Raw genomic sequence first — 6,196 nt, forward strand, 5'->3', positions numbered from 1 at the left:
ACATAGTTTTGTGAAACTTTCCTTTTTTTTTTAGAAGTAACCTAAAGTTAGGTTTCCTTTTATTTTGATGTTATCTGAAATAGGGTTTTGAGTTATGGTTCTCTATATAAGGATGTGCTAAGATGTGGCAGAATAATATAAGAGAGTTTAAGGTTTTTGGGTGATTTTTCCTTACGATTAATAAGAGAGTTATTCTTGTTAAATTCATTGAGTTCATATTGAGATTCTATAATTGGTATCAGGACTTTAGGAAGATACAACGATGGCAGACGGGGACAAGAAGGAAGAGACATCGACGATGTCAAAGACGAAAGAGGATCTCTTTCAATTAAGTGTCCCATGTTAAATTCGAGTAATTATACGGTGTGGACCATGAGGATGAAGATCCTACTCAAAGTTCATAAAGCTTGGGAAGTTGTAGAAAAGGGAAACTTCGATGAGAAAAAGAATGATATGGCTATAGCTTTAATATTTCAATCGATCCCCGAAGCTCTTATTCTTCAAGTCGGTGACCTATAGACAGCCAAGGAAGTGCGGGAAGCTATAAAAACTAGACATCTAGAAGCAGACACGGTCAACGAAGCAAGACTACAGACCCTAATGGCAGAATTCAACCGACTTAAGATGAAAGACACAGATAACAGGGGCGAGTCCACATAGGGGCCCGTGGGGGCGCAGGCCCCCACGACCTTAATGTGACTCGCTTATGTTATACTTCATGTCCTACTATATTATATATATATCTCTATTTCAATTTCTAACTACCATCCTTTCTTAGCTTAGGTGGTGAAACAGTGGAGTTACATCACAAAGGTTAAGGGATCGAGAACCATGCAAATCACTTTTTTTCTAGAATTTCTACTAACATATGTTTCTCTAGAATGTCTACTACTTAAGTTAGTTGAAAATTTTCACTAAAAATATATTACGAAGGGTATGCTTGGCTTAAAATTGCTTCTTATTAATTGAGATAACTCAATTTTGACCTACTCAAAGTCACCAACTAAATAAAATGGCATATGAAGAGTTTTCTAAACAACCCCATTAATTTTGATTTTGTGTGATTTTTCCATGACTTGTATTTTGGACTTCAAAATTGTCTTTTTTACATTTTTTGTCATAGTAAATATGTTATTAGAAAGAAAAATTTATCCTCGTCTTTTCTTCCATTACGATCACTTCCTCGTCATCATCTACCATCGTTTCTTCTCAATCTTCACCAATATCTCTTCATCCCCTCCTTTACTTTTTATTTCAATATCTTTTGGGAATCCAGTTGGGGAAAGATCCTTGAACCATATTGATGAGAAAATTTGAGATTGCTTGTTATGTATCAAAATTACTATTGAATATCTAAACTATAAATAAAATTTGTTATATTTGCTTTTCGGTTCTAGCTTAATCGCGTACTAAGAAATTCTTTTATTAGCTATAACAAAAAGGTGCCCCCACTCATAAAAATTTCTGGCTTCGCCACTTACAGAGAAGATCGATGACTTTGTCGAAAAATTATCAGAAATTTCATCAAAATCAGCTGCAGTAGGGGAGGAAATAGAAGAACCTAAGATGGTCAAGAAATTTATGTCAAGTCTTCCTCGAAAAAAAATATACATATCGTAGCATCGCTCGAGCAAGTGTTAGACCTCAATAACACAAGCTTTGAAGACATCATAGGTCGAATAAAAGCCTATGAAGAAAGGATCAGTGAAGAAAAAGAAGAAGAGCAACATGAAGATCATGGTAAGCTTATGTATGCCGATGGTGATTCATCACGACAACCGTTTCAGTATAATTATGGAGGCAATAGAGGAAGAGGACGTGGAGGTCGCTCTTCCTGGAAAAGTCGAGGACGTGGTCGGTTCGGGTATCAACAGGGTCGAGACAAGGAGTATGGGTCAAAGATAACTTGCTATCGTTGTGATAAGAAATGACACTACGTGTCTGATTGTCCTGATAGACTACTTAAGCTTTAAGAGGCAATGGAAAAGAAAGATGAAGATACTCAATCTGCTGATGAGTTAATGATGCACGAAGTGGTCTTTCTGAATGAGAAGAATGTAAACCTCAAAATATTTGAAGCCAATTTAGACATAAATAATGTGTGGTATCTGGACAATGGAGCCAGCAATCACATGTGTGGAAATCGAAGCTTCTTCATGGACCTTGATGAGACAATTATGGGAAAATGAGATTTGGTGATGACTCTCGTATAGATATACGAGGGAAAGGGTCAATTCGTTTTGTTTTCGACAATGATGAGAAGAAAGTATTAAAGAATGTTTACTTTATTCCGGAGCTAAGAAGTAACATTATAAGTTTGGGTCAGGCCACGGAAGCAGAGTGTGAGGTTCGAATGAAAGAAGACTTGCTGATGTTATATGATCGTTTGGGACAATTGATGGTGAGAACAACCAGATCGAGAAATCGTTTATACAAAGTTATCTTGGAAGTCGAAGATACTAAATGCTTACAACTAACGACGTTGCATGAATCATCAATATGGCATGTAAGAATGGGTCATGTTAACTTGGAGACAATGAAGATGATGATCAATGAAGAGCTAGTGAGTGGTATACCAAAGATCACAGTAGAGAACGAGATGTGTGTGACATGTCTCTTCGGAAAACAGACAAGGAAATCTTTTCCACAAACAACCACATATCGAGCCTCTCAACTTCTCGAGCTCATTCATGGAGATCTTTGTGGCCTATCACACCTCCCACTGCGACTCATAAGAGGTACATTTTTGTTCTCATTGATGATTGCTCACGATATATGTGGACTATCTTGTTTAAGGAGAAGAGCGAAGCATTTGAAAAATTCAAAATTTTCAAGATACTTGTTGAACAAGAAACAGAGGTTGTGATAAAGACATTCCGAACAGATCAAGGTGGAGAGTTTGTGTCTCATGAGTTTCAAGCTTACCGTGATAAATATGGAATCAAGAGACATTTATCAGCCCCGTACTCTCCTCAACAAAACGGAGTTGTGGAAAGACGTAATAGAACTCTCTTCGAGATGACTAGGAGTATCTTGAAACATATGAAAGTACCAAACTATCTATGGGGAGAGGTTGTGAGACATGCTACATATCTGATCAACAGAATAACAACAAGATCGCTGACTAAATCAACTTCGTATGCGATGCTTTAAGGGAAGAAACCAAATCTCGAGCATCTTAGAGTGTTTGGCTGTGTCGGATATGCAAGAACAGAGGCTGTTGGGAGAAGAAAGCTAGACGATGGTCAAGAACGCTGGTACATCTGGGAACAGAACCCGGTTCGAAGGCTTATCGCTTGTATGATCCTATGACTAAGAAGATAATAGTCAGTCGGGACGTGATTTTTGATGAAAAGAAAAACTGGACCTGGAACAATATCGAAAGAGAAACAAGTAGAGATTCTGGAACATTTGCTATAAATTTGGGAGAATTTGGTAATAAAGGCATCAAAGGGATCGAAACTTATGAAGAAACGGAGGAGAATAATCTTGATACTCGGGCAGTCAGTGAGGATGTGTTAAATAGAAAAGAGGACGAAGTAGTTGAAGAAAGTCGTGGAGATGGAGATGAAAAAGGTGAAGATAGTAGTGTGGATGAACCAACACAAGCACAAGCACAGCTAAGGAGATCAACAAGGTCACATATTAAGCCAGCTTACTTAAATGATTATGTTCATATCGCAGAATATGAAGGTGAGCGTTTGTTGTTGACAATGAACGAGGAACCGTGGAATTTTAATGAAGCAAAATAGTTAAAGGTCTGGATAGAAGCGTGTGAGGATGGATGAACTTTCTTTAATAGAAAGAAATAAGACGTGGAATTTAGTAGACCTTCCTGTTGGAGTCAAGCCTATCGGACTAAAATGGGTATTCAAGATAAAACATAATTCTGATGGGAGTGTCAACAAATACAAAGCACGATTAGTGGCAAAAGGATATGTTCAACGACATGGCATTGATTATGATGAAGTATTCGCTCCCATGGCACGTATTGAGACAATACGTGTCATCATTGCTCTAGCAGCCTCAAGTAGTTGGCAAATACATCATCTTGATCTAAAAACCGCGTTTCTCCACGGTGAATTGAAGGAAGACATTTATGTCACTCAACCGGAAGGATTTATAAACTTAGGAAACAAAGACAAGGTCTACAAGATGAATAAAGCTCTTTATGGTTTAGAACAAGCACCTAGAGCTTGGAATGATAAGCTAAACAAGATCCTTAAAGAGTTAAAGATTCATAGATGTTTAAAAGAGCCATCGTTATATCAAAAAGAAGAAAATGAGCATATTCTTGTCGTGGTTGTGTATGTCGATCGACGATCTACTTGTCACAGGTTCATCGTTGAAATTGATACTTGAGTTTAAAAGGGAGATGGCAACCAAGTTTGAGATGGGTGATCTTGGAAAATTGACCTTTTATCTTGAGATTGAAGTACATCAGATTGAAGGAGGTATCGTATTAAAGCAAGAAAGATATGCGAAGAAAATACTAAGTGAAACTGGGATGGAAAGTTGTAATTTGTGCCATGTATCGATGGATCAGAATCTGAAGTTGTCAAAGTCTCAAGAGGAGAAAAGCATCGATGAAAAGGAATACAGAAGAAGCATTGGATGTCTACGATATTTACTCCACACACTTCCATGTAGGGTTTTGTGTATCCTATACACTAACTAGTGTTGTAAGCGGCATCTCAAACATCTCATGTTTAACACTAGATTGCCCAGGATCGACATGCATAAACTAATCAATGAACTAGAAAGGGATAAATACCTTAACGCGTTTTTCCCTCGAACCATTCCAATCGCATGCAAAGATCGAGAGCTCCAATTGTAGCTCCTCTACTTGAGACACCGAGTGAATAGACTTGATCTCCCTTCCTTTCTGACTGCTAGGACTTACTAGAAGGTTGAGAAGAACTCTTCTTCTTGACTAGATTGATAAAACGGGAGCTTTTTCTCTATATTCCTCTCTCTCCAATAGCTGTATATTCAGAGAGAGAGATAGCTGCATATTTTTCCTTAGAGAAAAATCCACACCTTTTCTGTTCTCAACTGACCCAATATATAGACAAACCCTAATTAGAATCTCATTAAGATTAGGTTTTCTATTTTCTGGGTCACAGAAAAGATAATTACCAAAATACCCTTTTTGGGGTATTTTGATAATCCCCTTAAGTGTGGCCGGCCAGGGCAGCCCACCATGGGCCTTATGTGGCCGGCCCACTTACTCTGGTCGGCCATCTCATGGCCGGCCCAAAGAGCCTTCCTTCTATCTTGTCCCGAATCTCCATTCGGACCCTTTCGGCCTTTCCAGTTGAATCCCATCCAACTTTAGCCAGTTCCCGTCTAGTCAATTCTCTCCGATCAAGCTACCACTCTTATGTGTAACCCGTTGTAGGATCTGGTCTATGTTAGCCGTGAATCAACTCCTTGATCCGACGATCGTAGTTGGCTTCTAGCAAAGCATTACGACCCCTAATTAGACCGGACTGGGTGATCTTTACGTGTGGTCATCGTTATCCTAACTGACAAATTGATCGCATTGCCACCTTGGTCGAAGGACACTCCTTCGGAAGGACATCTCCTTCAGACCGAACGGATAAATCCTTCATTCCAGATTTATCTTATAGTGTTGGGGTTTTGAGTAGAGATATATGCATGAGCTGAAAGAATCCCATGGAGCAGCGCTAAAACAAGTCTTGAGGTATCTGCGAGGAATGCCCTCTTTTGGTCTTTTGTTTTCACGTTCGGATGGTGTAAAACTCGTAGGATATAGTGACAGTTCACATAACATTGATGAGGATGATGGTAAGAGCACACCAGGACATATATTTTATCTCGTTGATTGTCCAATAACTTGGTGTACACAAAAGCAAGAAACTGTGGCTTTGTCATCCTGTGAGGCTGAATTCATGGCAGCTACAGAAGCGGCAAAACAAGCTATTTGGCTTCAAGAGCTCTTTGCTGAGTTAATAGGGAAGGAGTGTGAGACGGTTACTATACAGATTGACAATAAGTCGGCAATCACGCTAACTAAGAATCTGGTATTCCATGGTCGAAACAAACATATACACAAGAGATATCACTTTATACGTGAGTGTGTCGGGAATGAACAAGTGGTGGTTGAGCATGTTCCAGGAAATGAGCAAAAGGCAGATATATTGACGAAGGCACTTGGAAGAACTAAGTTCAA

General features: G+C 38.9%; 1 pseudogene; it reads left to right on the top strand.

Annotated features, from left to right (window-relative positions):
• The first annotated feature begins 339 nt into the window (after window positions 1–339).
• LOC147537637 (uncharacterized) lies at window positions 340–1,931 on the top strand (annotated as a pseudogene).
• The last annotated feature ends 4,265 nt before the right edge of the window (window positions 1,932–6,196 follow it).

This window comes from Eschscholzia californica, unplaced genomic scaffold, assembly GCF_041429995.1.
Source record: "Eschscholzia californica isolate CP2 unplaced genomic scaffold, dmEscCali1.0.p SCAF_5, whole genome shotgun sequence".
NCBI classification, from domain to species: Eukaryota; Viridiplantae; Streptophyta; class Magnoliopsida; order Ranunculales; family Papaveraceae; genus Eschscholzia; species Eschscholzia californica.